Source organism: Temnothorax nylanderi, unplaced genomic scaffold (assembly GCF_030848795.1).
Source record: "Temnothorax nylanderi isolate EJ_2023f unplaced genomic scaffold, tnyl_v1.0 TNYL_tig0465_pilon, whole genome shotgun sequence".
NCBI classification, from domain to species: Eukaryota; Metazoa; Arthropoda; class Insecta; order Hymenoptera; family Formicidae; genus Temnothorax; species Temnothorax nylanderi.
Window position 1 is genome coordinate 94,452 of NW_027249527.1, and position 22,414 is coordinate 116,865.

A 22,414-nucleotide genomic window follows, 5' to 3' on the forward strand; every position below is an offset into this window, starting at 1 on the left:
TCAGCTACAGGTTGTTGTGTCGTTGCATCTACGTTATAATTTCCAGTTGCTCCGTCAGATTCTGGGTGTTCTCTTATTAAATAAATTTTTAAGGCATCTGCAGTTCCATTAACTGTTCTAACAGAAAACGAACTGCAATGTTTGCAGTTTGTTTTACGATTTTGTACGTTGACTGTGAAGTGTCGCGATAGCGAGGAACGTTCTATTTCTCTTCGTATTTCATCTATTACTTGTTGGTGCTGCTCTAGATGCCTCACTAAACAATTCTTTGTATATACACAAATCTCTGATCCACAAATTGTGCAATTTGATGAATTGATGTATTGATATAAAGAAAATTCATATAACTGACGATATATTATATTAATTAGTAAGTATCAAAAATTTATAAAACGATTAATAAATTATATTCGTAAGAATTTTTTATATTCGTAAGAGTTTTTCGTTATATAACAATGTGAAATATAATTCCTTGTCAAAAGTGCATCTATTTATTGATATATTTTAATATCTTTATCAGAACTGTTCTTATTGCTGGTATTACATAAAAGGTAATTTATCAAATCATCAAAGTCCGAAATTGTATTGGATGTAGATTTTTGCTGTTCACTGTCCTCCACATTGGATCTGCATGTATACACAAATATTAAAAACTAAAATTTATATAGACTCTATATATTTTTAAATGTTATGTTACGAGCGGGGGTCGGTAACGGCAATTAAGCGCGGCAAGAAAATTCGTGAGATTATTGAGAAACACTTCAATGCCCGTATCGCGGGCCGAGCGGTAAAAGGCGCGACACGGTACTCCGGAGTGAATGTGTTTTAAACTAGGAACAACGCAATTAAGGTAAGTTTGTATATACATCATGTATTTTGTTAAGTTTCCCTTTTTTTACAGCTTTCTCTTAGGATCAATCGAATACGTTGAGTAAGTATTACGTCTTCCGTAATTCGGAGGAGTTGGCGCTTGGGGCGACCGGGGCCGGAGGAGCGGGCGGCTCTGCAGGAGCGTCGACGGGGAGCGGATTCGTGGGCCCGTTCCTCGGGCAGGCCTCTATATCGCGAGACTTGTTCCGCGGGACGTCAAAAATTTGTGGATCAAAAGTTCCGCTAGAATAAAGGAGGCGCCATAGCTTCCTTATCTGTCTCGCGCGTCCGGCGCGGCACCCGCGACGTCGACCCATTAGTCCTGCCCGGAAATTCGCAAGGGTAAGCAAAACGTCGTCATTTTCTCGAGTTAGAATATAACATATAAACTCACTTACCTGTTAGACAACTCTGGTCGTACGTGCAACGGCGACAATATATATATATATATATATATATATATATATATATATATATATATATATAATATATATTTATAAGGCCGTTAACTTGCACTCGCTTTTCTGCAATGTACCCGTGAGAGAATATATTATTTCTATTGTAGTGATTCTTATATATTGGGTTGTCGGAAAAGTTATGACGTATGGAACACAACTCCATTACGATTAACGAGCTCTGGACGTTTCTGGATGACAGATTCGTTCAAACTGTCCAATTGCCGACAGTACACATTCGAATTGATTGTTTGGTTTCTTGGTAGGAGCTCGAAAAACACGACACCTTTAAAATCCCACCACACTGACAATGAGAGCATAACCTTCCTCTGATGAATGTCTGCTTTCGATGTCGTGTTCTTGTAGAGCATTGTCACCGTAAACTTCACGCAACTTTTCACAAGCTTGACGCGCGTTCTTCCCTTTACGGAAGTAAAACAGTAAAATATGGCGAAAATGCACAGTTTGGTCTTCCATTTTCAACTTGTTGTAAAATCTCCAAAACTCAACCAAATCGCTCAATTTTTTTTTAGAATGAAGCTAGAACCGTCAGCTGTCAAATGACATAGCAATAACATACATACGAATGACTCTAGTACTTCCAAAACTGAACTAGTGCCATCTGTTGCAAAAATGCGTCATGACTTTTCCGACAACCTAATATTTACCGCGTACTTTCTCAGAGGGGTAACGCTTAATGAATTTGTTTAAGGTAGCCCTTTCTTTTGTGGGCTGAAACTAGAGAGGACAGCAGTGACGGGGATAAGATCGAGAACTCGGATACCCTTAGAGTTCGCCCAGAAGAAGGCGCGTCACTAAAGCACCGGAGTTCGGATGCAGTTCTAGGGACGGAGGCATCGTTCGCCCTAAAGGAAGCGCACAATGCGAAGAGGATTCGCGGCGAGTTCGCCCCAATGGAGGCGCATCACGCCAAGCCGGACGCTGGATAGCCGCGATTTCGCCCTACGAAAGCGCACAACGCAAAGCCAGACACGGGATCGCAGCGAGTTCGCCCCGTGGGAAGCGCACAACGCAATCAAGGAAATCTGCATCGAGTTCGCCCTAAAGAAGGCGCACGCCGAGCAACGGGAGGCACTGCTCGCGGGGAAACGACTCTCGAAATGACGCACACACAAGGAGAAAGAAGGGTATTTTGAGAGAAAACTATTATTCTTTTTTTTGTTTGTTCGTCACTATATAACTCTTTAATAAACACTGAACTCTAACTCTTACACTTGCAATTTAACAATATTGATTTATAAAATATTACTATTATTTTAATTAACTAATGATGAAATATCAATATTGCTTTAAGGTATTCTTTGACAAACTCTGCTCGGATAGAGAGGCCACGCGGAGCAACTGGTACTCTGTACTTTACGATCGATTCGCGCTGCTCGCGACGGGAGCTAAGTACATAGAACTCACTATTATAACTCGCAATCGGCGATGATTCGGCTAAGTCCTTTACGAGACAAAATAGATTGACTCCCGAGCGAACTACGCGAACCGAACTTGAAAACCTTCACTTATTGAGAACGGAATACGGAGTGCCAATTCGGGGCTGTGAGGGCCCAATATATATTGTAGTTCGGTGGCCCCGCGCGGGAGCGGACGAGTCCCTACAATTTATCGAAATATTGTATTAATTATGAAAATAAAGGCTTTGCATGAATGAAAATTGCAGGACTTCTCCTCCAACTCCCTTACACTCTTCTTACGCGCTAGCCATCAACAAAATGTACTCTTTTATTAAACAATAAGCTCAACTATTTAAAATTCGGTTTTTATGACTGTCTTACGTATAGTAGCTTGACCGGTTACGAATGTTCACGTGAACATGCTCCTCTCGCAGGAAGCGACTATCTAATGTTTTATTTGCAGGATTACGTTGTGCCTTTATTCGCGTGTTTGACGTGCGTCTTTTGTTTAAGCAATTGTTGTAATAATTTACTTTCAGTGCGTCCCGGCTTTGCAAAAAGGGTTTCGCTTGTTATATCAACGCTCGTCCGTCACGCTGTGATCACGTGAACGCGCGCGAGAGGGATGCCCGTCACGCGGCGAGCTCGCACGCTATCCTTCCGAATTTAAATTCGGAAATCTAAATTTAATAATTAACGATCCCGATGCGTTTCCCTGGCGAAAGAACTTCATTTTTGGTTCTCTCCGCAGGTATCGCATTCAGGATTTTACCATTTAACACGAGGACTCCATAAAAATATGTACATACATAATTGTTTATCAAGATATATACATATGTTTACTCGTCCATACACCTACATTTTTACGCATACTTAGTGTTTCCTGTAAAGAAGACTTAAGTTATAACACCATTGCAATATCAATCTAAATATCCTTTATGCAATTAGTCATATCTGAGTGCCGAACTGCCGAACCGAAGGCACGGTGCTTACGCGGGGACTTTGATTGGCGGAGCCGTGTACGTACGAGGCGCGTATTCGAGGAGACCGCGCTATTGCAAAGCACGATTCCCATGTTGCGCTCCTCGCGTATTGGCTCGGGTGCGTTCTGTTGTCGACGTACTTGTGCAGTGCGAAACTATTTAATGTGGTTTCGCACGTAACAGTTAGATATTAAATTTTTTATATATTAGTGGTAGGGGAGACCGGGGCTAGTTGTCACACTTTTCAAATACTGATTTTTAAAAAAATGTTAGCAATATTTTATAATATCGTATACTACTTTATAATGTAGTTACATCCTTTAAGTGTAAGAAACAAAATTTTAGACTTGTATATACTTATACACAAAAAAGTTATTTAATTCTAAGCAAAATCGCGCAAATATGACAACTTACCCCATACCCAGAGTTGGTTGTCACATGACTCTGGATTGATTGTCATGTATCTTTCATGTAGAGGAAACATACGACAACCCAATCAGCAAAAAAATGTTTTTAAAAATATTTTTAAAAACATTTGGAAAACATTTTTGAAAACATTTTTAAAAATGTTAAAAGTAATGGGTTAAGAGACCTTTTTTCATTAAAAAAACATTTATTTTAACATTTAAAAAAACATTTTTTTAATGTTTAAAAACGTTTATTTTAACGTTTAAGAAAAATGTTTTTTTAATGTTTAAAAAATGTTTATTTTAACGTTTAAAAAGACATTTTTTAGTGTTTAAAAACGTTTATTTTAACGTTTAAGAAAGTGTTTTTTTAATGTTAAAAAACGTTTATTTTAACGTTTAAGGGGATCCTGGACAGGGGACAATTACCGACAAAAACAGTCAGAGCTCGTTCTTTGAAACGGCTTTATAGATCGCAAAATCCTTTTACAGGAGTAAAGTATATGTACTAATAAAGAGTGGGAATATAAAAAATTAGTGATAATTAAAAAAAAATGTGAAAATGCTGTCACCTCATAACCATATTTTCTAATATAAACAGTTGTATAAGTTATATGTACGAAATGAAATGTTCCCACTCTTCAGAATACGTGCACAAACAATAACGTACCGTTGAAATTGAGATTGAAAGCCTGGAAAAAAAATTAGAGCTTCGAAGAAATCGTGTATATTTTCCACAAAAATATACACGCAGGCTAGTAAGCAGAGATGGCGCAGCAATCGAACAAAGACAGATGTCATTTCGTTAGACAAAGACAGATATAGGAAAAACAAAATTAGAAATGTTGACATTATCGACATCGAGGAAGTTCGGCCGTCACTCCAACATCCCCTTAAAAAGACATTTTTTTAATGTTTGAAAATGTTTATTTTAACGTTTGAGAAAGTGTTTTTTTATGTCACAAAAACATCTATTTTAACGTGTTCTAAAATGTTATTTTAACGTTTGAAAAACGTTAATTTAAGATTTGAATAAATATTTCTTTCACATTTGAAGTTTTTTTTAAATATTTGAAAAACAACATCTTAAAAATTGTCCTTTTATATATTTATATTATTAGTTGTATAAAAATCTTAGTATTCGTATTAAAAGAACATTTTTCAAACGTAAGATGTTTTTCAAACATTTAAACAACCTTTCAAATGTGAAACAATTATTTTTCAAATCTAAAATAAATGTTTTATAAACGTTAAGAAACATTTTTTATTTATAAACTTAATTGTGTGCTCATTGATAGGCTTTAAAACAACAAAGTACTTTATTAAAATTTGTTTAGAAACGTAATGGCAAACACAGCAGGTTTGTCTAAAACTCTTAGGTAGGTGAGCGAAAGAAAGAGAGTTCTTTTGAATTCAAATTTCGTCTTTAGTATATGTAAGTATATTTACAAAAACAAAAGGAAAATATGTTGACGTGACAAAAATCTATATATATAAAATAGAATGTCTGTATGTATGTATGTTCTTTATACAGTCTTAAACTATTCGACCGAATTTTTACCAAAAGTATATAAAATAGGGGTAGAATTTCCCGGGGAGTGTTGTAGAGTGTATAGTTTTTCGTTACCGATTTTTTTGGGAATCGGTATCCGAAATTTTTCCAATTTTTCGGGAAATAATTGACCGAATTTTAAAGAATTGTATATAAAACAGGGGTAGAATTTCCTGGGGAGTGTCATAAAGTGTATAATTTTTCGTTACCGATTTTTTGGGAAACCGGTATCAGAAATTTTTCCAAATTTTCGGGAAATAATTGACCGAATCTTAAAAAATTGTATATAAAACAGGTGTAGAATTTCCCGGGGAGTGCTATACATTGTATAGTTTTTCGTTACCGATCTTTTTTGGAACCGGTATCCGAAATTTTTTCAATTTTTTGGGAAATAATTGACCGAATCTTAAAGAATTGTATATAAAACAGGAGTAGAATTTCCCGCGGAGTGCCATAAAGTGTATAATTTCTCGTTATCAATTTTTTGGAAACCGGTATCAGAAATTTTTCTGGAAATAATTGACCGAGTAGAAAAAGATTGGTTACGACATGTTTAATCCATGAACACTCCTTATGTTTGTCCACAATAAGGATATTGAAACATAAATGAAGTCGTTTTAAGAAAAACGACTCCCGGGCGAAGCCCGGGTAACCAGCTAGTTAATAATAAATAAAGGTTTTTTACATTAGTTGAAATGCAATCAAACAAAACAAATCAGTAATCTGTCCTGCAGATAGAATAGAAAACAAACTGAAATAAAACCAGATCTTACAGGACGGAATTAAGGAGTCTGGATTACTGATTGAAATCAAAGTAAGAAAAGAAAAGAAAAGAGAGGGGGGGCCTCTGCATTTGTCTACGAGATCAATTCTAGGGCTAGAATATAAACCAGAGCCACAAGAATGAGAGCAATTCCAAGATCTCAAGACGAGAATTAACCTTGCAGGGCCCCTTGTACTACTATGATCAATGTCGATCTTCCAATATGGCGTCCCAAATGAGAATATCGGAAGAGCCCTGCTCGCTGGACCGGACTCCTCAATCTTCCCTCTCGGACGCGAGCTGTCGCAGCTCTCCTTTTCCTGGAGGTGAGCTCTCCCTGGGAAGTCGAATCTCACTCGGTTGGTCTCCAGAATACGTGCCGCTTAGCTCAATCAGTTACGAAAAAAAGGAAAACGTACTCGTCTCGTCCGAAGAAACGCAGCAAGCGCGGCCATGACACCGAACGAGAGCGAGGAAGGAGGTGAGGGCGCTTTGAGAGTGACTACTCACGCGTCGCGCCATCTGAATGAAACGATATAGCAAATAAATAATTAATGTAAAATAAATATTAAAATAATGTCAGACAGATGGGACCGAAGCAGGAGGGATGGATGAGAAGAACCTATGAGGAATATTCTGAGGAACCGACAAAGAGGGAAGGGACCCAGAGAGAGGAAAAGGAAGGAAGACTGAAAGGAAAGACGGGGAGTATTAAGGAAAAGGGAGGGTGGGTAATAGCATGTGAGGTCGCCCAATGACCAGGATTTGAGGGGAAAATATGAGGCTGTAAAGGTTTGGGTACGTTCCTTAAAAACGCCTTGTAAAGCCGCGAGGCATGCAATAAACGATTGAATTGAAATAAATTGAATATTAAAATAATGTTAAATAAATGTTAAATAAATGTTTTTTCAAATCATTAGTGCAAATAAACAAGTAATGTAAAATAAATATTAAATTAATGTCGAATAAATGTTTAATAAACGTTTTTTCAAATCAGTATTGCAAATAAATACTTAATGTAAAATAAATATTACATTACTGTCGAATAAATGTTAAATAAACGTTGTTTCAAATCATTATTGCAAATGAATAATTAATGTAAAATAAATATTAAATTAATGTCGAATAATCATTACATAAATGTTTTTTTCAAATTATTACAGTAAATAAATAATTAATGTAAAATAAATATTAAAATAATGTCGAATAAATGTTAAATAAATGTTTTTTTAAATCATTATGCCAAATAAACAGTTAATGTAAAATAAATATTAAAATAATGTCGAATAGATGTTAAATAAATGTTTTTTCAATTCATTATTGCAAATAAATAATTAATGTAAAATAAATATTAACCCTCCCAAGGCCACATCTCTTTTTTTAATGCGCCTCGACCACACTGATTAGTCGACACCCAGATGGATTCAGTCTCATATCTCCAATTTAATTATGTACACGTAAAAATTCATGAAACATCTTAAAAGGGTGTTGTTCAAATAAAATATGCAGAACCCGAAATATGCTCGATGAACAAAAATGTTGTAATTTTTGGTTGCAATAAGAAATATACACCGATCGAGATCACACCCTGGGTGGTCACAATTTAACCTAAAATAATTTTCAAATGTTTACCAAACATAACTGACATGGCTTAAGCCTTTCTGTACGCATCTTCGAGAGAAGGACTCAAACATAGGGATCCTAGGTGGAAGGGCATTGATTATTAAAGCCTATCTTAAAAATATCGGGCCTAAATTTTTGTTTGGGTTGCCGACACCCACTCGAAGAATTAAAATAATGTCGAATAAATATTAAATAAATGTTTTTTCAAATCATTATTGCAAATAAATGAGTAATGTAAAATAATTATTAAATTAATGTTGAATGAATATTAAATAAATGATTTTTAAAATTATTATTGCAAATGAATAAGTAGGACGAGCGTAAGTAGGTAATGTAAAATAAATATGAAATTAATGTCGAATAAATATTAAGTAAATGTTTTTTCAAATTATTATTGCAAGTGAATAAGTAATGTAAAATAAATATTAATATAATGTCGAATAAATATTAAATAAATGTTTTTTCAAATCATTATTGCAAATAAATGAGTAATGTAAAATAATTATTAAATTAATATCGAATAAATATTAAATAAATGTTTTTTAAAATTATTATTGCAAATGAATAAGTAATGTAAAATAAATATTAAATTAATATCGAATAAATGTTAAATAAATGTTTTTTTAAATCATTATTGCAAATAAATGATTAATGTAAAAGAAATATTAAATAAACGTTAAATAAACGTTTAATAAATATTTTTTCTATATCATTACTTCAAATAAATAATCAATGTGAAATAAATATTTAATAAACATTAAATAAATATTATTTTTACAATGGATTGTATAAATGTATTGTATAATTAATAAAAAATAAATATTAAAAACACATTTAAAAAACATTGTCTGCTGATTGGGAAATAGTTCCTGTTTTAATATTTTATTAAAGTGCCAGTTTTTGGTAAATTTAACTTAATAATATATTGCAGCGTGAATTAAACGAAAAATTAATAATTTTTATAAACTTTGTAATATAATTCTCATAAACTTAGACTAAATGAAAAAATAATAATTCTCAATAAACTTTGTAATACTTTCATAAACTTTGAGTAAATAAAAGAATAATAATTCTCATAAACTTTGAATCCCATCTCATTTGAGACAACTTACCCTGAATGGTCATTTTGAACAAAGAAGGTTACATATATTTATAAACTATGTTGCAATGACGGTTAACTAAATAGGTACAGGAAAAATTATCTAAAACTATAATATTTCTTATGACCAAAAAGAAATTACGACTAGTAATTCCAAAAACCAACGGAACAATAAAAATAGAGGCAAGAAAAATTTACTCAGGACCTCCAATTTTTAAAAAGTGCTCGTAAATATCACATGCGATGTTTTTGAAACAAGCTATTTCGTACACCCGACTAACACGATAGGAGCAACCTACAATATAAAGAAGAATATTCCATATTAAGTGAGATATAAGCTTTGTGACAACTTACCCGTGTGACTTCTAGCCCCGGTCTCCCCTACGTAATAAAATATATTAATAATTTAGGACAAATAAGAGAGTAAAAATATCTGAGATGTTTACACCTGTTGATCTTCTTGATTTTCAAGAGATTCCGAATATGCATTATCATGATCAGAACTTGAATCGACATAATTTTTTTCATCTACAGAGTATTGTATCATTCGATCACCTCTTTCATTTTCAAGAGATTGAGGACGTGTATTATCACCATGAAAACTTGGACCGGCATTTTCTGCGTTTACAGATTGTATCAATTCTGCGTCATTATCACGATGAGAACTTGGTTATTCGGCATAATTTTCTTCATCTGCAGAGTGTTGTATCATTCGATCACCTCTTTGATTTCCAAGAGATTGAGGATGTGTATTGTCACCATGAAAGCTTGGACCGGCATTTTTTGCGTTTACAGATATTATTTCTTGGTTATAATCTCTAGTTCTTTCATCACATCCTTCATATTCATTTAGGGTAGACCTAGGCAAATCGGATCACAGGACGAATCGGATCAATATAAGCTTTAAGACAGTTTTCGTTAGTGTTTTGTTCCAAATGAGCTGTTTTATCGTACCAATTACCTCCGTGCGTTTCCCCCGCACCGGAAACAATAGACAACAGCTCTGTTTTGCGTGTTACTTATTGTTAGTGTCAGTCGACAATAGAAGCGTAGAGATCGTGAGTGAACGAAGAAATTTTGGCGCTAATGTAAAATCACGATCTCAATTTTGTGACTTTATAACGAAAAGGTATATTGAAGCTTATGCAAATTATAGTAATTTTTACAGTGTATAGTTTGCTAAATCAGTCTAGTAAGTAGTTTAAATAATATTATTAAGGTAGTTTGGAGGAAACAAAACCTCTATCAAGTTAGCCCCCCACCATCGCAAAAAAATCCGCACCTATTTAAAAATTTAGTGCTATTTATGTGCTAATTTGTTGCTCTAGTCCGGATTTTGTTGCTCAAACCGTTTAGCAGGAAATCGCGATCGAAATGGGTGGGGCCAGCTTGTCGTCAAGTTAGCCACCCCCATAATAAAAAACCTATATAGAGTGCTCAAATCCAAAAAACAAATACACCAGAATTTGTTGCTTTTTTGTTGCTCCAAGATAGTGTGAAAACATTTTTGAAATATAATATATAACGTTTTTTTAGAAAATATGTATATCCGGATACTTAACATACAGCACTATATTGACTACATCTTAAACAACGTTATATTTCCAAAATGTTTTCACGCTATCTTAAAGCAACAAAAAAAGTAACAAATTCTGCTATATAGAGGTAGGAATGTCAGTGTAGGTACGCGAGAGATGATTGCGGTATTAAAATTAGAACAGTTTATTCAGGCAAAGCAGAGTACAGAAGGATCTAGAATCTATAAGTTCACGTCCGCGTATCGATCGAGAGTGAGTCCTCGCTTCTTCCCTCTATCGTAATGGAATGCGCGCATGCGTTGGTCTATTACACTGTTGCCGTTTATACGCGCATAATTGCTATATTCTTTTCACTCCGCCTCAATTTGCGCACAACTGTAAAACAAATTCAATGTACATTAAAGTCTCTATGCTTTACAGGTCAAACTCAGTTTTTCACACATTGCTATAAATTTATCTCCGCCTAAAGCCTTAGTCATAATATCAGCTGTTTGATCGTTGGTTGGCACATATTGAACATTAATTACATTCGATTCTACTAATTCTTTTACAAAGTTGTATTTAATATCAATGTGTTTTAAACGTTTATGCTCCCAACGTTTCAAACAGTGAATCACTGACTGATTGTCTTCAAAGATTAGAATTGGAGTCACATTCTTCACATCGAATTCCCCCAGTAAGTTTCGCAACCAAAGATATTCATTTGAGCAATGAGCTAACGCCACATACTCCGCTTCTGTTGACGATTGCGCTACGGTGTTTTGTTTTCTTGTCCCCCAGGAGATAGTGTTTCCGTATAATTGAAAAACAAACCCAGAAGTTGACTTTCTGTTTTCCCCGTTACCCCAGTCGGCATCCGCAAAGCCTACAAGTGAATGACTTTTATTTAGATTACTCTTTTTATAAAACAATCCGTAATCTAGAGTCCCTTGAATATAACGCAATATTCTTTTCAAACCCTTCCAATGCTTTTCTAAAGGCTCATTTTGAAATCTACTCAGGTAATTTACCGCAAAGCTAATATCAGGTCTAGTCGTTTGCGTAAGATACATTAAACATCCTACCAATTCGCGATATGGACATTTTTCCTTCATTCTCTTCTTACTTTCGTCTTTCCTGAAATTAATTTCCATTGGTGTACGAACTGGCTTGCAATCACTTATACCAAATTTCGCTAGCAGTTTACGAAGATAGGTGCCCTGTGTCAAGTAAACACCATCGCTCGTCCTAGTAATATCAATACCCAAGAATGTGTTTACTTCTCCTAAGTTTTTCATTAGAAATCTTTTCTTCATAGCCGATATAATCTCTTTAATTTTCTTTTCGCAATTACTCATAATTAAGATGTCGTCGACGTACAATAGTAAGTAAACATAAACGTTCCCGAAAATTCCTACGTACACACAGTTATCAGCGACAGAATTTCTCAAGCCTAAAGTTTTCATGAAAGCGTTGAAGGTCCCATACCAGGCACGAGGAGCCTGTTTCAAACCGTACAAAGCCCTGTTTAGCTTACATACTTGGTTACCCTTCGATTTGACCCCTTCAGGTACTTTCATATAAACTTCCTCGCTGAGTTTACTATGAAGAAACGCGTTTTTCACATCCATCTGACATACATTCAAATTCCGCGCATTTGCCACACTCAAATACGCACGCAAGGTTGTAAGTCGTGCCACCGGCGCGTACGTCTCATCAAAGTCAAATCCGGGTCGTTGCGAGCAACCTTTTATTACAAGTCTCGCTTTCTTTCGTTCACACTGCCCGGCACTTGCACTTTTGGTCGTAAAGACCCACCGACTACCAATGGCCTTTTTACCCGGAGGTAATTCACACAAAGTCCATGTCTTGTTCTTGTTGAGAGTGTCGATTTCTTCCTTCACTGCTTCCATCCATTCGTTCCTGTCGTCCCTGGAGTCGATCTCGCTGTAATTCTCTGGAACACCCGATACATAGGCTTCCGCGTTGAAGGCCAGCACCACGTAATTTGGTTTCGGCTTGGCGCTGGTTCTCGAACTCGTACGACGTTGGACTGCAGCTTGCTTTTGAGGGCCTTCAAGCCTCTCTTCCAGATGTCCATGGCCTTGAGTTGGTATTTCGTCGTTGTCGTCCTGGTTGTTCGACTCCTCGAACACATCCGAGTCATCTTCCGAAATTTCAATGACGTCGTCATTCTCAACTTCATTTTTCGTCGTTGACAGCCAGTATTCCGGTTCGGTACAGTCCAATTCGAATCTGTTCTCATCGAACTGTATGTCGCGACCGTATTCTAATTTATTTTCTCGTAGATTCCATAGTTTGTAGCCGTTCGTCACGTAACCCAGCAGTTTACAAGGCACAGTTCTGGCCTCGAACTTGCCATGAATTAATGCTTGAGGGAGTCGCAGATGTGCGATGCACCCAAACACTCTTAATTTCCGTAGATCTGGCTTATTCCCGTACCAGAGTGTGGCCGGTATTCCTCCTCTCAATGCACATGTTGGGCTCCGATTTATTAAATACACCGACGTCCTTATTGCATCTGACCAGAATCCTTTACTCATATTGGCATTAATTAGGAGACATCGAGCTCGATCACACAGAGTTCGGTTTAACCTTTCCGCCACCCCGTTCTGCTGTGGGGTGTACCGAATCGTCAATTCGTACAAGATTCCGCTCTTGTCAAAATATCTCTTTATTTCATTCGAGAGATACTCGCGTCCGTTGTCACATCGAAACCTGCTAATTTTGCAGTTAAACTTGGCTGTTGCCATTGCCTCGTAAACTTTGAAGTAACGAAATGCCTCCGCCTTTGTCTTAAGCATGTACACTGCTGCAAAGTGCGTGTCGTCCATAAAAGTCATCACGTAGCGAAACCCGTCGTATGATTCCTTCATTGGTCCCATCAAGTCGCTGTGGACTAATTCCAATGGTCTCGTGGCCCTTTTCCGCGGATGATTATGCGGTAGTTTCGTTAGTTTTCCTTCAGCACACACCTGACAGACACTTTGAGATGTTTCCTTGGAATTTAATTCCATTCCGTCGACCATCGCCGGCAATTTCCTTAGGCTTTCGTAGCTTAAGTGTCCGAGCCGTCGATGCCACGTTTCCAAACACTCCGCGATTAACGCCGTCTCCGTGTGCAAGTTTAATACATATAAATTCCTGTCCGAAATTGTTGCAACCGCTGCCACTTTTCCGTGTTTTTCTATTGTTTCTTTTCCGTTCTCAAACGCTACTCGATATCCATTTTGCTCGAGTCTCCTCACAGACAGTAAATTATGTTCCAAGCCGGGTACAATTAAAACGTTTTTAATAGTTATTGTGTTCTTCCGCCCGTTAACTGAGCAACAAACCACGATTTCTCCGCACTTTTCCGCTTTGAGCGTGGTTCCTGTCTTCGCGAGTTGTATCGACACTGGGTGTTTTAGTGGTTTTACATTTTTTATTGGTAAATTCCCGTTCCCAAGATGCTCCGTAGCACCTGAATCCAGAGCCCAATCCTCTGTAGTTCCACCCGCATGTGCCATGAAACAAAAATTCGCACAGCTGTTTCCTTTGTCCTTTGTGGAAATGACCGCCGCGTTAGCCGATCGCGTTTTTCCGCACGAGTCACAATTTGAGTGAGCAAAGAAACACGATTCCGGGCAATCGTCCTCGTCGTGTTTACACGAGCCGACTGCCGCGTTCGCGTTCGTGTTCACGTGTTTCTCATGCTTCTTACATTCCGCGCGCACGTGTCCGTAATTCCCGCACTTATGGCACTGTATTTTAGTCTTATTTCCTCCGCCTCTCGACGGCCTCCATCCCGAAGATCCTTTCCGTGCCGAGAACGCATTCGCAGGTTCCACTGAATGCTTCCTTTTTCCCCGATCCGAGCGTTTTGCTTCCTCGTCGAGCAAACGAGTTTTAACGAAAGCAATCGTCAATTTTTCCGCCGATATTGTCTCTATCGCCGTAACAACTTGATTGTATTCCGCCGGCATCGTTAATAAAAGATGGCACACCAGGTCCGTCTCCTCGAGTGTTGCTCCCGTCGATCGAAGTTCCCGAATTACTTTATCGAAGTTCAGATAGTGGTTTGCAAGCGTGTCACCGTTCGGATCGAATTTCTCAGGAGTAGTCTCTTTCTTAAAAGCAGCTGATTCGCGATGCTTTTCCTCTCGAACGTCGTAACTAACACATTCCACATGTCGCGCGCGTATTTGCAGTCTCTCACATATTCCAAGTGACTGTCTGCGATTCTTTGAACAATTTTCGAACGACACTTCCTATCAGCAGTCTCGCATTTATTCCGCTGTAGTTCCTTTGCGGCCCTCGTGGTCGCCGCGTCTTCCTCCCGTATCGCCACTCCTTCCGTCCAGTCCTTCTCCGTATATTCAAGGAGCTCCAGCTCGTTCAGGAGGGTCTCCATCCGAAACTTCCAGCTTCCAAAATTTGTTCCGTCGAACAACGGAATCTTGTACTGCACGTTATCACTGTTCGCCATTTTTACGAATCCCACCGTTGCGAGACCAAGTCTATTCCGTTCACTTTAAACCGAACACGTCGCGTGGGTTACTGGGCCCATAACCTATAGAGGTAGGAATGTCAGTGTAGGTACGCGAGAGATGATTGCGGTGTTAAAGTTAGAACAGTTTATTCAGGCAAAGCAGAGTACAGAAGGATCTAGAATCTATACGTTCACGTCCGCGTATCGATCGAGAGTGAGTCCTCGCTTCTTCCCTCTATCGTAATGGAATGCGCGCATGCGTTGGTCTATTACACTGTTGCCGTTTATACGCGCATAATTGCTATATTCTTTTCATGCTATAAACGTTTTTTCGATTTGAGCACTCTATATATATTTTTTTGCATGGGGGGGGGGCAGCTTGACACAAGTTCTAGCCCCACCACATACTAAAAAACACATATAGAGTGCTCAAATCCAAAAAACAAATACACCAGAATTTGTTGCTTTTTTGTTGCTTTAAGATAGCGTAAACAAATTTTCGAAATATAAGGTTCTGTAAACAATGCCACTAATAAATACTGCATCTTCGACCGTTATCTACGACTTCGATGGTTATAAACTAAGTAAAGGAATTTGTTGCTCGGGTCTTTTTGTTATTTAAATATTCTGTGGACCGTGCCCTACCAGAATATGCAACATATAATTTTGTTGCTCGCCCCTAACTGCAAAAAACAAATTATTTATCTCCGCGTCGACCGTTATTTACGACTTCGATGGCTCAAAATTAAGTAAAAGAATTTGTTGCTCGGCTCTTTTTGGTATTAAAATATTCTGTGGACCGTGCCCTGTCAGAATATGCAACATATGATTTTGTTGCTCGCCCCTAACTGCTGCCCCCTAACTTAGTTTATAGCCATCAAAGTCGTAGGTAACGGTCGACGCGGAGATAAATAGTTTGTTTATGTGCAGTTAGGGGCGAGCAACAAAATCGTATGTTGCATATTCTGGTAGGGCACGGTCCCTAGAATATTTAAATAACAAAAAGACCCGAGCAACAAATTCCTTTACTTAGTTTATAACCATCGAAGTCGTAGATAACGGTCGAAGATGCAGTATTTATTAGTGGCATTGTTTACAGAACCTTATATTTCGAAAATTTGTTTACGCTATCTTAAAGCAACAAAAAAGCAACAAATTCTGGTGTATTTGTTTTTTGGACTTGAGCACTCTATATGTGTTTTTTAGTAGGTATGTGGTGGGGCTAGAACTTGTGTCAAGCTGCCCCCCCCCCATGCGAAAAAATATATATAGAGTGCTCTCAAATCGAAAAAACGTTTATAGCAGAATTTGTTGCTTTATATATATATATATATATATATATATATATAGTTGCTTTAAGATAGCGTGAAAACATTTTGGAAATATAACGTTGTTTAAGATGCAGTCAATATAGTGCTGTCTGTTAAGTATTCGGATATACATATTTTCTAAAAAAACGTTATATATTTCAAAAATGTTTTCACGCTATCTTGGAGCAACAAAAAAGCAACAAATTCTGGTGTATTTGTTTTTTGGATTTGAGCACTCTATATAGGTTTTTTATTATGGGGGTGGCTAACTTGACGACAAGCTGGCCCCACCCATTTCGATCGCGATTTCCTGCTAAACGGTTTGAGCAACAAAATCCGGACTAGAGCAACAAATTAGCACATAAATAGCACTAAATTTTTAAATAGGTGCGGATTTTTTTTGCGATGGTGGGGGGCTAACTTGATAGAGGTAATTTTGCATTTCAGCTACTGTATCTTTATGAAAACAATTTATATGTCTCTCTATACATATAACGTCTTTCATATGCAAAAACTGATTTATCACAAAGTGTGCAATGTGCCATAAACTCGTCTTCTCTTAAGAAATATTGCCAAAGTACGTAGGTGTCGTTTTTCCATCTCAAGTGGTCTTCTTCATCATATGTTCTATGATGTCTAATTAAGTCTTCTTTCGCATTGGTTGTAAAATTATATTTATAAGTGTTACCACATTTCTTGCATTTTATTTCAATATCGTTTACTATTTGAAAATGCTCCCACATCGGACTAACTTTCGGTGGCATTATATCACAGAGCGTGTAGTATTACTAAATATTTTATATCGATTACCAGGAAAAATGTGTTCGGTGGAACTGTTTGGGGAAAATCTAAGAGACACGTGTGAACCTAAACATAAATATTATTTGAATCTTGCTGATAGTATAGGTCAATTAGCTTTATTTCTAATTGCTCGATTCTAGTAATCAAACATTTAGATTAAGGTACATGTTTTGTCGACATTGTCAAACTAAAAAGTAAATTTACAATTAGCTATAAAGCTTATTATAAATGCTTGTGTACATTAAATTTGTTTTCTGACTTTTCGTCTGTACGATTATTACAATATTGATTATAATAATTGTTTTAATAGAAAATAATATTTACATTTTTAATTTGTGTTGAAAATATTTCACTCATATGTTTTAATGATATTAAAATACTGACTAAGTTTACACATCCACCATTAATCGGGTTTAGGAACATCTGTAGTTATAACTACTGACGTAATGTCGTATAAACGTTAGTTAATCCGGTTTTATAACATCAGTTGTTATAAAGCCGAATTTAACTAACTAAAGCTATAATCGTTTCTTATAGCTTTTTGAACATTGAATATGATTTCATTTACCAAATTGCTCTATCACGTCACAATTTTGAGAAAGAGTGATCCCAAAATTGGACATTTTCAGCCTATTGTGGTGGCTCTCGAAATTCGAATCGAATTCTATGCCAAACGATGCTATATATGATGGGACATTAATCTAAAAAAAAATTAAAGTTGAGCATAGGCCTAGTTTTGGAGATACGGGGAGTCAAAGTGGCTAAATTCCCAATATTATTCAAGTACAATAGACACAAAAAGGATGTTAAGACTTCTTTGATAATAGTGGTATTTTGAATAGAATTAGTTTGAATGATTCTCTGACCACCATACTAAAAATCCACCCCCTCCACCTCTGTTACTTAATTTTTTAAAAGAGTAAAACTACCCCCAAAAGAAGTTTTTGCTGAATTTCTGGAAAATGGATAGAGATACGAAAAAATGTTTTGAATGAAAGTTGTTTGTCTAGGAATTCTGCACAAAAAAGGTTTCTTTTATTTATTTTGTAGGACTCACTCTTTGGCCGGAAACCGCGCCTGAAGAAAAATAATTTTTAAAAATAAAGGGAATTTCCTCTTAAGGAACTATCATCACAAAAATAAGTGTCAATATATTTTAAAATATAATTGTAGAAAGATTTTAGTTATCTTAAATATTGCGAACTGTGATTACACCGTGTACACAACTGTGTTTTACACCGCATGTGATATTTCAAGTATCTTGATATAAAATACTTAAAGGAGCTAGAAATTGACAGAAATTGACAGAAATTGACAAGTATTCCTTAAGAGGAAATTCCCTTTATTTTTAAAAATTAACAACTTTTATCCAAAACATTTTTTCGTATCTCTATCCATTTTCCAGAAATTCAGCAAAAACTTCTTTTGGGGGTATAAGTTTTACTCCTTTAAAAAATTAAGTAACAGGGGTGGAGGAGGTGGATTTTTAGTATGGTGGTCAGAGAATCATTCGAACTAATTCTATTCAAAATACCACTATTATCAAAGAAGTTTTAACATCCTTTTTGTGTCTATTGTACTTGGATAATATTGGGAATTTAGCCACTTTGACTCCCCGTATAATCTCCAAAACTAGGCCTATGCTCAACTTTAATTTTTTTTTTAGATTAATGTCCCATCATGTGTGTAGCATCGTTTGGCATAGAATTCGATTCGAATTTCGAGGGCCACCAAAATAGGCTAAAAATGTCGGATTTTGGGGTCACTCGTTTGCAGTTAAAGATGCAAAAAGGGCTATTTTAGTGTATTTTGGCATATTTTAACTACTATATGTGACGCGTTGAAGAAATTAAATTGCAATCAAAATTAGTATGTTGTCAGGACTTTCCGCCCTTAAAAGAAACTTATTGTTTTGATTATGGTTAAAAAGATATTGATGATTAACGTAGAATCTATTGCGTCAAAGTTGTGACCATTAAGTTGTGAACATTAATCTATAAAATATTTTTTAATTGTGTTATTTAAATGTAAGAGTTTTTCTGGTCGTTGAATACTACTCTCATGTCGAAGTTTATAAATTCATAATGACGGAAAAATAGTCAAATTTTTACTTTTGATATTCGTCATATTGTATATTATGTAATATATTAAAATTATATTTTATATATTATGTAATATATTAAAATTTTTAAGGAAATCTTCAAATTGACCGAAAACAATTAAAAGGATATTTTTAATAGATTTGATTATTATATTACTTAATTTCGGAGATTTACTGCGCTAAAATGTTGAAATTTACATAGTGGCAGTTTTAACTTTATATAATGTAAACGGCATTATTGATCGACCGGACGGTTAGTTAATAGAATGATGACCTATTGTCGAACTAGTCTTCCCTCGCTGACCCTAACCCTCTTCTCTGCTTTTGTCTTTCAGCTGCTTAATTCTCTGGCAACCGATTTGGACTGCATGCTGAGCGAGCTCTGCACGACCCCGGATTCGTACGAGCGGTGAGTACATCTTCTTTTCTTCCTTGGCATTTTTTCAACGAGGTCAAGTGCGATTGTGTCGTTTATTTCGAAACATGGATCGATTGATGAATCGAAATCACGCTCGAGCGTGTTGTTGCGTTGATCATTCTCCTTCCATTTGCAAATTGATCAATTATCAACATGATAATTTTGTACATATAACAAATATACGATAATCCTATAATAATCATTCGGCATTATAATTTTATTAGGTATATTTTGATATTTTTTATTATTACACAAGTAATTATTACACAAATATACAGACTTTTGTTATTAATTGTTGTGAAAAATAATAAAATAAATAATTGTTATTAAAAAGTGCGTTTATATATATAAATGTATAAGCATATTTAAAATACATATACATTTTATGCATATGTATATTGAACACGTAATATAAAATAATCACGGAAAAATTTGGCTTGTGAAGTAAAACGAAGAGAGAGGGGAAGGGGGAAAACACATTAACCACCCTTGCCACGTGCGGTGGAGGTTAAATCGAATTAATTCCCGTAATTTATGGCGAAAATCTCGCGCGAATAATTTCCATATCGCGCAGAATCCTCCTCGTGATGTATGAGAGACTGCACCTACCAATATTCGTGATGTTACATGGAACATTGGATATTATACCGAGCGGTCAGATTCTCATTACATCCTTTATATTCGCTATAAATCATAATTCCTAATTGCTAATTTCGCAATTTTATGCAAATCTCAATCTGCTTCATATTAGTTAAAAAACTGGCAATAAAGATAGATTATTGTAACAGATATATATATATCTATAATATAACTATAAATAAGAGAACCATTCAATAAGTAAGATTTTCTACTCAAAAACGCAAATTTAATCGATAACTATTTATTTAAATGCGTTTATTCCAGTGGTAGATCAGTTTCTTTGTTCTGTCCTTATTTTGCTGCGTGCCTAAATTTCGAAAATACGAATCCACGAAACTATTCATCTCCTCATTGGTTCATTATCCCGGTGATACGATTTTCGCACGTACTGAAAACATCAGTCATTATTGTAGACTTATATACTCCGAATAATTACCTGTAAATTTTAACTAATGGAATATTTTTTTTAATTAGATGAAACTGCAAAAGCAAAATCTGCTATACCTATTAGTAAACCTGAATAAACTGCCAGCCAGAAGTTTGAGATCGTACACTTATAGTTAGAAGTATTCATGCTTTAATTAATTTTATTTTTACTTAATTCGAAAGTAAATATACATTATATTTAGCATAGTTGTGATTACCATAGTACTGTTTAATTAAAAACAAAATAGATTACAGTCAAGAAGTCTTTTTTCTAAATCTGAGCTGTGGCCTATTTCAATAAATAGGTAGAAGAATCTTCTGTTAGAAAAAATAAATAACCTTGTAGCTAGATTACTTAAATTAGTAAAGAAATGATTAAATATGAGGGTGGCTGCTTTGACGAAAAAAGTGTCTAATACTTTCTTCTGGTATTCTTTTTATCTTGTAAAAACTTCTTTTTTAAACTGTTAAACATTTTATATTATTTCCATTTTATTATAAAAGAAATAAAATAATAAAAATGTTATATATTATAATGCAATATAAGTTTGATTATGTTTCACTTAGTATACATTTTCAATAATGTCTACTATAAAACCGAACCTAACCCTAAACCTAAATCTCAAACTTTTGGCGATAGAAAAACAACTCATGTTTGACCACAATTAATATAATATTCATACTAAATGTGTTAGAAGGTTGTAAAAACGAATTATATTATGCATGTGTGACACTAACTATTACAAAAACGAAAAATTAAAATAAGAAACTTTGCTCAATGCACTTTATTTAGAGGAAAGTCCTCTATTATGAGATAGGCTCCTAATATGCGATAGCGAGGTTTCTAATAGGTTCTATCTGTTGGTTCCATCATGAACTTATTGCCCTTAGAGTAAAACCTATTTAGTGGAAAATTCATTATTCGATCGTGCGTGCACTCGCGCTTCCTACAGTTTTCAATTCTGCACATAAACTTTCGGCAATCACGCAAAATAGATGTGGTACGTATCTCATAATAGGGGACTTTCCTCTATTACTTTATTCGTGTATAAATAATTGTGTAAAAATAATAATTAATGATATTTTTGTAATAATTAAGTATTTAACATCTTTCTCTTGATAAAACGATTCGACGCTTTGTTTTGGATCACCTGTTATATGAAATATTTACATAGAACGTGGTTATGTACACAATGTATAGATATAGATTCCGGCAGTGTACGTATGTATACATGGTAGGGTTATACCTTAAAACTTAACACATCTCTAGGGTGCGCCCTCCTATTCACTCTAAAGATAAGATGGACGATGTCTTCCTGAAAGGACGCAAAATTTCAATGGGGTTCGAGAAGGGTCCGCACTCGCCAAAGTTTGAAACTTGGCATAACTTTAGTTCCATATTATCGACGAACGTGATTAACTGCGACAATTAAACCGGACGATGATTACGCGTGTTTTGTTTGATATGACTCATGCTAGTTGTTTACAAAGTAGGCCATTAGATCACTGCATTATAATTTCATCGCGTCATACAGTA

The 22,414-nt window shown here is 35.6% G+C and overlaps 2 long non-coding RNA genes across 3 annotated transcripts in view; both read left to right on the forward strand.

Annotated features, from left to right (window-relative positions):
• Positions 1 to 22,414, forward strand: part of LOC139783056 (uncharacterized) — a 76,751-nt gene that overhangs the window by 49,416 nt on the left and 4,921 nt on the right. Inside the window, exon 3 of one of the 2 annotated variants that reach the window (XR_011721102.1) lies at positions 19,730 to 20,022. This is a non-coding gene — a long non-coding RNA (uncharacterized lncRNA). Of the gene's footprint in view, positions 1 to 19,729; positions 20,023 to 22,414 lie in introns of those variants that run through there. The other variant, XR_011721103.1, reaches the window with a different exon arrangement.
• LOC139783054 (uncharacterized) lies at positions 464 to 3,000 on the forward strand. Its single transcript, XR_011721101.1, has 3 exons — positions 464 to 1,212; positions 2,042 to 2,473; positions 2,641 to 3,000. It is a non-coding gene; the product is annotated as an uncharacterized lncRNA (long non-coding RNA).